This window comes from Nycticebus coucang, chromosome 7 (assembly GCF_027406575.1).
Source record: "Nycticebus coucang isolate mNycCou1 chromosome 7, mNycCou1.pri, whole genome shotgun sequence".
Classification (NCBI taxonomy): Eukaryota; Metazoa; Chordata; class Mammalia; order Primates; family Lorisidae; genus Nycticebus; species Nycticebus coucang.
The window spans coordinates 65,061,332-65,072,462 of NC_069786.1; the positions used below are offsets into that span (position 1 = coordinate 65,061,332).

At 38.5% G+C, this 11,131-nt stretch overlaps 1 pseudogene; it reads right to left on the reverse strand.

The window, feature by feature from the left end:
* Positions 1-2,457: 2,457 nt before the first annotated feature.
* On the reverse strand, positions 2,458-3,947 carry LOC128589890 (ubiquitin carboxyl-terminal hydrolase 45-like; annotated as a pseudogene).
* Positions 3,948-11,131: the final 7,184 nt, after the last annotated feature.

Consider the following 11,131-nt stretch of genomic DNA (forward strand, 5'->3'; position numbering starts at 1 on the left):
CAATCATGTGTACCCTGATTACTCATTATGAGCCTTAGGATAAAATACAACTCACTAATGAGCATATTATAATGCTGGCCAGTGCTAATTAGATGATAATAATGTGCATGGCTTTATTTACAGCCTATCCATTTAAATTAATTGGGCATTTAATTGAACACAGTGTGAAAGAAATTGGAATTGGGTTTACAGGTTCATTGAAGTTACTTTTACCTGCCATCTCATAAGCAGGTGAGATTATTCACTCAATCTGGAAATTTATAAAAAATGCAAATGAGTATCATGCTTATTTTAAAAGCATATCTGGAAATTTAGATCAAACGCAAATGGACATAGTGCTTATATTACATGCATATATAAATTTTTCTCAGAATGTGTCTGGAAACAACAACCAAATTTGCAAATATTTTAATCTCCTCTAACACCCTTATGTAACCTGAGTATAGAGAGATTTGGCATACATAAAAGAGAGTTAATAAATCAAACCCTTAGTTGGAAATAGAAAGTAGCGCCCTAAACTAATGTGATGAGAATGCTTCATATCTTCTTGTGAGTAGAAACATGCATTTAGTTTTTTAATAACTATGTGACAAACTATACCTAATTATGATCCTATGTATATTTCAGGAATTACATTTTGAGATAAGGTATATAATTGCCAAAAATTGCATGTAGGAGGGCAGCACTAAATTCAAAATGTCTTTTCATTGAAATGATTTCCTAATAGCACATGTAAAGTACACCTAGAGTAACTATGTGAAAAAGAGTTTTTATACAAAAAGAAAATGTAAAGGCCATTTCTACTATGTTTGTCAAGCAGTAACATTTCTGATTTATGGGCATCTCTGCCATGCACCTTTGAAATGGACCAAAATTGAGTGAAATTCTCTTCTCCAATGAATTGGAAAATGTGCTATTCCAACTTTCCTAAGAATTTGTTCATAGAAAAAAATAATAAATGATCCTTACAAATTAACTGGAACAAACCTTGTTTTGGGAAAAGATCCTTGGCAAACTTAGGTAAGGTGACCATTTCAAAAGTCAAACCATATTTTGTTACACTAAGCAATCTTAGTTCTTCCTCTTTGGATTGTCAAACAGGTAAATCAAATAAAATGAATGATGTAAAGTATTTTATTCACCTCTGATAAAGGCAAATGTAATTCTGTTTATAACTTCTAACATCAAAATGACTTGTTGTTAAGTCTACGAAGGTCTTTCTTTAATACAAATGGACACCTTGCAAAACCAAAGAAATTTTGCAAAGTTTCTGATGAGAAATAAATAAAATTCTAAACCCCCCAACTAACTGAATGGACCCCTCTTGGCCAATGGGACCCAAGGTAAACCTTAAAAACTGAAATCCAGGGCATGATGGATGGGAAGCCACACTTACCTACTTACACCCCCTCCCTTGCTAACTGCCATCAAGCTTTCTTCCTTAAGAGTTAAACAGAACCTAACTTTTAGAAAGATTTGCTCCACTGCTCATTTCAACCAACTGCCTAATGCTGCTCCTCCTCTCTTTTATGGTTGACACAAACAACTGACCAGCATTCTTTCCAGATAAGAGATGACCAACCAGGGAGTGATTCAGGCTGGTCTATGAGACTATGTACTAAAACCTTTGTGTTTCTGCTTCACCTTTTGATGTCGGAGAGCCCAAACTCCACCCTTGGATTATGCTGATGCTGCAAATTTTTGGTACAAGGAAGTGGCATGAAGCTCAGTTGCACAGGTGCATGTTTCTCCTTTCATAAATATTCATGACTCCTCCTATAGCTCCGTTAATACATACATTTGACCATCTTCCTCGGTCTTATTTTTTTTTGTACTAAAAGTCACTATGCCACATTTGGTATTACTTCATGAAATTATGTGTTATAACAACGTTCCCCAAACAGTGGTACACAAATACCACAGATAGCCCTGGAGATGATTTCAAGTGGAGCAGTACATGATGAACAAACTTTAACAGTTACGTATTTAACAAGCACACAAAACATGGACTAACCTTAGCCTTGCTCAAAACAAGGCTAAGGTTAAACAATTAGGGCTAAAAATGTTTAAAATATAAATAACAAGTGGCACAGAATATATATGAGATTAGGGAGGTGGTATTACATTTAGGAAACACTGTTTTAAGAAATGATTTCATTTAGCCTACATTGTTTCTGAATGCTGGTTAATAATGGACTGACTCATACAAGGGTTTCCTCTCCTATAAATTCTGGGGATTTTTTTGTCCCCCTAGGAAAAATAGTTTGAAAAAATGTTTTTATATTTATTTTAAGAATATAGATTTGACAGCGTTGAGTAAATTTAATTTACTTTCAAAAGGTTCACCAAAATGGTGAAGAAGTTCAGAAGCATTTGAGAGACATGTTATTTCTACAGAAGAGAGAAAATTGCAAAGGCACATTATGTATACGTATATTATGGATATCATCACAGCATTCAAACAAACGACCTAGATAATCACTGCCATTCATAATACTCTTACATAAAGAAGGCAATCTTGTGCATTAAGCGCTCTTGATTCTGGAACCACTTGTACATACATGTCACTAACATGGACCCAATGGCCTTTCAGTTCACTCTCAGGTTCTTTCGAACCAGACACATTTTTCTTTCCAGTGATATGTTCCAATAATTTCCTGGAGGGTGTTCTCACTTTCACTTAAGTGAAAACTTATATAGTGGTACAAGTAGTATAGGTACCTCCTCTCATTGAGCCAGTATGTTCCATTATACCTTAGAGACCGTAGACAACTTTGTTTCCTGCATTTGCATTCTTACAGGTAGCAGAACAGAATGGTGCTAGATTAAGCAAAAGTGGAAAATTTGCATGTCTGTTCAGTTTACAAAGACTCAGACCAGCCTGATGGAATCTTTTAAGATGTAGAATTAGGACAGCTGGAACAGCAGAAATTAGCAATTGCTGTCTTGGCCTGAATATAAACTCCTTCTGCTTTCTTTTCTGCAGAACTCGTTTCCTTTTGGTACTTCCGTTTGTTTTCAGTACAATTCTCACATAGAAGCCTATTATTCCCTATCAGTAGAATACATGGAAACTGGTAGAGACAGGGCTGAATTGAACATTCTGTACAAGCAGTTATATAGCTCTGAGAAAGGGTATGGAAAGCATTTGGAGGACTGTGACACCTCAAATGCTTTTCCTCTGAAAAACATAAATTATTCAAGACACTTAGTGATGATTTTCTGCATCAAAATCTCTATCTCCAGTTACACTGCTGCTCAAATGAAGTAGAGAAACAGCTTCAGCCATTCTATCATCACCACTGTCAGTCTCTGTCATTAGTATGTGGCAGTTCACCCACTGAAGGATGGCAAAGGGACAGCCTTGTCTGCCTTGAAGCACTTTCTGATTCTGAAGCCTCACTGTCAACCTCAACACTGTTTTCAGAACACCTTCTTTTTCACTGCCATCTGTAGGGCTTTCTTTCAGGGTAACTCAGTACTTCTGAGGCTTGCAGACATTAAAGAATCTTCGTTCATTTCAAGGTTTTCATTTTTGCAGTATATGACAATGGTTTTCTCTCTCCTAGATAATCATTGCCAATAATTTCCTTGACGGTGTTCTCACTTTCACTTAAGTGAAACCTTATATATGATGAAGATTTTCTTCTTACATGTTTTTGGTCATGAATTCCTTCATTCTTATCTTTAGATGAAGAATACTTCTTGGTGGTTCTCAGTTAATGACTATTTTCTATTGTAACAGTGCCACTGTACTGGTCATGATCTGTCTCCTGTAAACTTCTATATCTCATTCCTCCCAAAGGTAAAGGCTTTGAAACCCCTTCTTCTATTACAGGAAGGGAAATGTCAATGTAAGTCTCTTTCACTGTGGAGATACCTGTACATTCTTCACACATGACCATGCTAGTTAATTCGCCAATAAAGATCTGATCCATGAAGTTCATTTTCACACCTATTTTCTGTAGGCTTTAACTTTTTTTCTAGTTTCATCAGCAGCAGATTTAGTAGTTGGATTGTTAAAAGCTTTTAGAATGCTAGCTTAGATTGTGTTTCTTCTGTCCTCACTGCATCCAACACATAACAAAGAAGCTCCTGACTGTCGTGTCATTGGAAATCTTTAAATGAAGGTGCCTTCTGACAAAGCTGATTAAAAAGAACTTCAGGAGAAAGTGGACCTTTCTTAGTCTCCTTCATGCTGTGAGGAAACAGGAACAAGGCTGAAGTCAGTGGTCTAAGGCTTGAATGTTCCACTACTAATGGGTCCAACTGAAAGTCTGAGGAAGGAAAAATCGTGAGTTTTGTACTATTTTCTTTCATCTCACTCATCAGTTCAATAAGGATATAAATGTGTGCCATATTTTGCATGATTGCATTAGAAAAGCAAGTATTTCCTACATTTGTAATTCCCTTTACAGATGGTAGACAGCTGCCTTTTCTTCCTTTCTTTATGTTTCACATTTTTCTTCACTAAGTTTCATGATTCTGGTGAATGGATCTGTAGTTCCAACAACTCAGGGGCAGAGGCAGGAGCAACCCTTGAACCCAGAAGTTGGAGAAGTTGGAGAGCAGCCTGGGTGGTAATGAGACCTTACCTCTGAGACATCCTGTAGCTTGATCCACCAGGAAGATGACATCTTGCTCTAGACCTCCTGGAAACCTTTTAACTCAGAACTATGTATCTCCCAAACCTTGAGGGCCCTGCTCACACTCAGACTACCTCTAGAGCCACATCCCCGATGCTATTTATGACTCCAGAAACACCACTGAGACCCTACTCATTCTTGAGTTACATCACCTGCTCCTACGTTCCATTTCTTTCTGTTTATTTGTTTATTTTCCTCTCTTATTTTAGGAAAACTCTTCTTTTGTGGCTTCCTGACACAAGATAAATGAGGAGTACAATTTTTGAGACTTTTTAAAAGTCTGAGAATAACTGAGAATTTCTTTAGACATCTCTCATTCTTGAGAATACTTTTTTGGGCATAGAAATGATTTCCCCTTAGAATTTTTTTTTTATTGTTAAATCATAGCTGTGTACATTAGTGCAATCAAGGGGTACAATGTGCTGGTTTCATATACAATTTGAAATATTCTCATCAAACTGTTCAACATAGCTTTCATGGCATTTTCTTAGTTATTGTATGTAGACATTTGTATTCTGCATTTAGTAAGTTTCGCCTGTACCCATTCTAAGATGCACCGTAGGTGTGGCCCCACCTATTAACCTCCCTCAACCTTAACCTCAACCCTCCCTTTCCCTCCCTTGGCCCTTTCCTCCATAGTCTTGTGCTATACTTGGGTTATAACCTTCATGTGAAAGCTATAATTTAGCTTCATAGTAGGGCTGAGTACATTGGATACTTTTTCTTCCATTCCTGAGATACTTTGCTATGAAGAATACATTCCAGCTCCATCCATGTAAACATGAAAGAGGTAAAGTCTTCATCTTTCTTTAAGGCTGCATAATATTCCATGGTATACATGTACCACAATTTGCTAGTCCATTCGTGGGTCGATGGGCACTTGGGCTTCTTCCATGACTTAGCCATTATGAATTGGGCTGCAATAAACATTCAAAGATGTCTTTGTTATATTGTGACTTTTGGTCTTCTGGGTATAAACCTAGTAAAGGAATTATAGGATCGAAAGGCAGGTCTATTTTTAGGTCTCTAAGTATTCTCCAAACATCCTTCCAGAAGGAACGTATTAGTGTGCATTCCCACCAGCAGTGTAGAAGTGTGCCCTTTTCTCCACATCCACGCCAACATTTCTGGTGTTGGGATTTTGTTATGTGGGCTACTCTTACTGGGGTTAGGTGATATCTCAAAGTAGTTTTGATTTGCATTTCTCTGATGATTAAGGATAATGATCTTTTTTTCATGTGTTTGTAGATCGTGCATCTGTCTTCTTTAGAGAAGTTTCTCTTCAAGTCCCTTGCCCACCCTGAGATGGGATCATGTGTTCTTTTCTTGCTAATACGTTTGTGCTCTCCGTGGACTCTGGTTATTAGACCTTTATCAGAGAGGTATAACCTGCAAATATTTTCTACCATTCTGAGGGCTGTCTGCTTGCTTTACTTACTATGTTCTTGGCTGTGCAGAAGATTTTTAGTTTGATCAGGTCCCAGTAGTGTATTTTTGATACTGCTTCAATTGCCTGGGGAGTCCTTCTCATAAAATATTCACCCAGGACAATTCCTTCAAGAGTTATCCCTGCACTTTCTTCAAGTATTTTTAGTTTCATGTCTTAAGTTTAAATCTTTTATCCAGTGAGAGTCTATCTTAGTTAATGGTGAAAGGTGTGGGTCCAGTTTCCATCTTCTAGAGGTTGCCAGCCAGTTTACCCAGCACCATTTGTTAAATAGGGAATCCTTTCCCTACTGAATATTTTTAATTGGCTTGTCAAAGATCAAATAACGGTAAGTAGCTGGATTCATCTCTTGGTTCTCTATTCTGTTCCAGACATCTACTTCTCTGTTTTTGTGCCAGTACCATGCTGTTTTGATCATTATTGATTGATAGTACAGTCTCAGGCCTGGTAGCATGATTCCTCCTGCTTTGTTTTTATTGCTGACTAATGTGTTGGCTATTCGAGGTTTTTTTCTGATTCCATATAAAACGAAGTATTATTTTTTCAAGCTCTTTAAAATATGACAATGGAGCTTTAATAGGAATTGCATTAAAATTATATATTGCTTTGGGTAGTATAGACAATTTAACAATGTTGATTCTTCCCAGCCATGAGCATGGTATGTTTTTCCATCTGTTAACATCTTCAGCTATTTCTTTCTTAAGGTTTCATAGTTCTCTTTGTAGAGATCTTTCACATCCTTTGTTAGGTATACTCCCAAATATTTCATCTTCTTTGGCACTACTGTGAAAGGAATAGAGTCCTTGACTGTTTTCTCAACTTGACTATTGTTGGTATATATAAAGGCTACTGATTTATGAATGTTGATTTTGTAGCCTGAGACATTGCTGTATTGCTTGATCACTTCTAAAAGTTTTGTAGTAGAATCCCTAGTGTTTTCCAGATATACAATCATATCATCTGTGAAGAGAGAAAGCTTGATCTCTTCTGACCCTATGTGGATACCCTTGATCACCTTTTCTTCCCTAATTACAATGGCTAAAACTTCCATTGCAATGTTAAAGAGCAATGGAGACAATGGGCAACCTTGCCTGGTTCCTGATCTGAGTGGAAATGATTTCAATTTAACTGCATTCAATACAATATTGACTGTGGGTTTGCTGTAGATGGTCTCTATCAGTTTAAGAAATGTCCCTTCTATATCAGTTTTCTTAAGTGTTCTGATCATGAAGGGATGCTGGATATTATCAAAAGCTTTTTCCGCATCAATTGAAAGAATGATATGGTCCTTATTTTTTAGTTTGTTTATGTGTTGAATTACATTTATAGATTTACGTATATTGAACCAGCCTTGAGACCCTGGGATAAATCCCACTTGGTCATGATGTATAATTTTTTTGATGTATTGTTGAATTCTGTTTGTTAGGATCTTATTGAGTATTTTAGCATCAATATCCATTAGTGATATTGGTCTATAATTTTCTTTTCTTGTTGGGTCTTTCTATGGTTTGGAGATCAAGGTGATGTTTGCTTCGTAGAATGTGTTGGGTAATATTCCTTCTTTTTCTATATTTTGGAAGACATTTTTGTAATATAGGTACTAGTTCTTCTTTAAAGGTTTGGTAGAATTCTGACATAAAGCCATCTGGTCCTGGGCTTTTCTTTCTAGGGAGATTTTGTATAGTTGATGCTATTTCAGAACTTGATATAGGCCTGTTCAACATTTCCACTTTATTCTGGCTAAGTCTTGGTAGGTGCCGTACTTCCAAGTTTTGGTTGATTTCTTTCAGATTTTCATATTTCTGAGAGTAGAGTTTCTTGTAGTATCCGTTAAGGATTTTTTGAATTTCTGAGGGGGTCTGTTGTTATTTCGTTACCATTTCTGATTGATGATATTAGAGATTTTACTCTTTTTTTCCTGGTTAGGTTGGCCAAAGGTTTATCTATTTTATTGATCTTTTCAAAAAACCAACTTTTGGATTTATTGATCTGTTGTATAATTCTTTTGTTTTCAATTTCATTTAATTCTGCTCTGATTTTGGTTATTTCTTTTCTTCTGCTGGGTTTGGGGTTGGAGTGTTCTTCCTTCTCCAGTTGCTTGAGATGTCCCATTCAGTTATTAAATTCCTCTCTTTCCATTTTCTTGAGGAAGGCTTGCAGTGCTATAAATTTCCCTCTTAGGACTGTCTTTGCAGTGTCCCAGAGGTTCTGAGAATTTGTGTCTTGGTTGTTGTTTTGTTCCAAAAATTATGTGATTTCCTTCTTAATCTCATCTATAACCCATCTATCCTTCAGCATAAAGTTGTTTAGCTTCCATGTTTTTGTATGGGTATGCAGGTTCCTGTTGTTATTGAGTTCAACTTTTATTCCATGATGGTCTGAGAAGATGCAAGGAATAATTTCTATTTTTTAAAATTTTCTGAGGTTAGATTTGTGGCCTAGGATGTGGTCAATTTTGGAGTATGTTGTGTGGGCTGATGAGAAGAATGTGTATTCAGTTTTGTTGGGATGAAATGTTCTGTAGATGTCTGTTAAGTCCAGATGTTGAATGGTTAAGTTTAAATCTAAAATTTCTTTGCTTAGCTTCTTTTTGGAGGAAGCACTTAGCTTCTTTTTTGTGAAGCACTGCTAAAGGGGTGTTAAAATCTCCAACTACTATGGAACCAGAGGAAATCAAGTTGCTCATGTCTGTTAGAGTTTCTCTTTATAAATTGAGGTGCATTGTGGTTGGGTGCATAAATATTAATAATTGAGATCTCATCATATTGAGCATAACCTTTAACAAATATGAAGTGTCCATCCTTATCCTTCCTTATTTTGGTTGGTTTAAAGCCTATTGTATCTGTGAATAGGATTGCAATGCCTGCTTTTTTCTGCTTTCCATTTGCCTGGAATATAGATGACCATCCCTTCATGTTGAGTCTAGATCTGTCTTTTAATGTAAGATGCAATTCTTGTATGCAGAAGATATCTGGCTTGAGTTTTTGTATATAGTCAGCCAACCTGTGCCTCTTTAGAAGACAATTTAAACCATTCACATTAATTGAGAATATTGATAAGCCTTTCGAGAGTCCGGTGGACATTTTTAATCCTTTTGAGACTGTGGAAATTGGAATTTGATCAAAATTTTCTCGGTGGGTTTACTTTTGTGGTGGAGTATTATGCGGAGGATAGGTCTGAGAATATCCTGGAGGGCTGGTTTGGTTATGGCAAATTTCTTCAACATGTGAATGTCGTTAAAGTATTTAATTTCTCCGTCATAAATGAAACTCAGTTTAGCTGGGTACAGGATCCTGGATTGAAAGTTATTTTGTTTTAGGAGATTCAAAGTCAATCACCATCCTCTTATGGCTTGAAAGGTTTCAGCTGAGAGATCTGCAGTTATTCTAATATTCTTGCCCTTGTAGATTATGGTTTTCTTTCATCTGGCTGCTTTCAGAATTTTCTCCTTCATATTAACTTTAGTGAAATTGATTATAATGTGTCTGGGGGATGTCTTATTTGGGTTGAGTCATGCTGGAGTTCTGAAACTGTCTGCTATCTGAATTTCAGAATCTCTTCGCATGTCTGGAAAGTTCTCTTTCATAATCTATGGAGAAGAGACTCTGTGCCTTGTGAAGCCACTTCATTGCTTTTGGGGATCCCTATAAGACGAATATTGGTTTTCTTCGAATTATCCCAGAGCTCTCTGAGAGAGTGATCTGTTTTTGCCCTCCATTTCTCTTCCTTGAGAGTTTGGGAGCATTCCAGAGCTTTGTCTTCAATATCAGAAATCCTTTCTTCTTTTTGTTCCTTTCTGTTACTGAGGGATTCTACTGTGTTTCTCAGATGTTTGAGGGATGCAACTTCTTGTCTCAATGTGTCAAAATCTTTGGTCATTTGGTCTTTGAATTTGTTGAATTCTTGAGATACCTTTTGGGTTACTGCTTGGAATTCTAATTCGATCTTATTTGCTATCCAGATTCTGAATGCGATTTCTGACATCTCAGCTATTTGTTTGTGCATGGGATCTTGTGCTGTGTCTGCCCCATTGATCCTTGGGGGAGTTGATCTACTCTGATTATTCATATTGCAGAGTTTTTCTGTTGATTTCGCCTCATGATTGTTTTTCACCATTGCCTCTGGCCATCCTCAGAGTTGAGGAGGTGTCTCTCCAAGATTAGACCCCAGGGGGATCACTCTATTGTTGCTGGATCTTTGTAGGGAGTAACCCTGTGTAGTTCCTCTGGGGTGCCCCAGCCAGGGAGTTCTGGTTGTGGAAGCAGCTCTGGAGTGTGACACACCTGGATCCAGCAACAGGGCGGGAGGTGGTGCGCACAGTTCTGGGAGTGCCTGGCACCCAGTGACTTTGGCACAGAGAGCCCAAGGCTCCAGCAGTCTCTGGCCAGGAGAAGGGCTCTGTGCAGTGGCAGGGAGGGCTCCAGAGGGCACACAGCTACCACAGTCCCTGTCCAGACAAGCGGGCCTGTGTGGAGGCAGGGAGGGTACAGGAGGGAGGATGCATGGTTGCGCGACTCCCTCAGTTCCTCGTCAGGGCATGCGGAGGCCTGGTGGGCAGGGGTCGCGGGTTGGGGGTCGCGGCACAGCTCTTATGGAGATCCGGGCGGCACCAAGCTCAGGAATTTGAGGTTGCTATGAGCTGTGACGCCATGGCACTCTACCCAGGGCAATAGTCCGAGGCTCCAGTGTGCCAAAACTGGTCTCACTCTGCCCCTGAGGGTTAAGGCTATAAGGCAGCTCAGTCCCTGCCTTTAGGCTGCTCAGTCACTAGGTTACCAGCTCCCACCAAATCTTTGTCTGCGACCCTGAGGGCAAAGCTTGCCGGGGCAGTTCTCTCACAATGGCTCCCTGCGGCCACAGCCGAACACTATTAGCTCCATCCAGCTCAGTGGCTCAGTCTGGGGTCCTAGACAATGCCCAAAGTTCTCTGCACTCCTGCTCAAGCTCTCCCCAAGGTAGTTCAACTGAGTTCCAGGTCCGAAAACACTGAAACAGTTCACAGGTAAGGCCTTTCTGGTTTGCAGTCTCACTGCTGCTT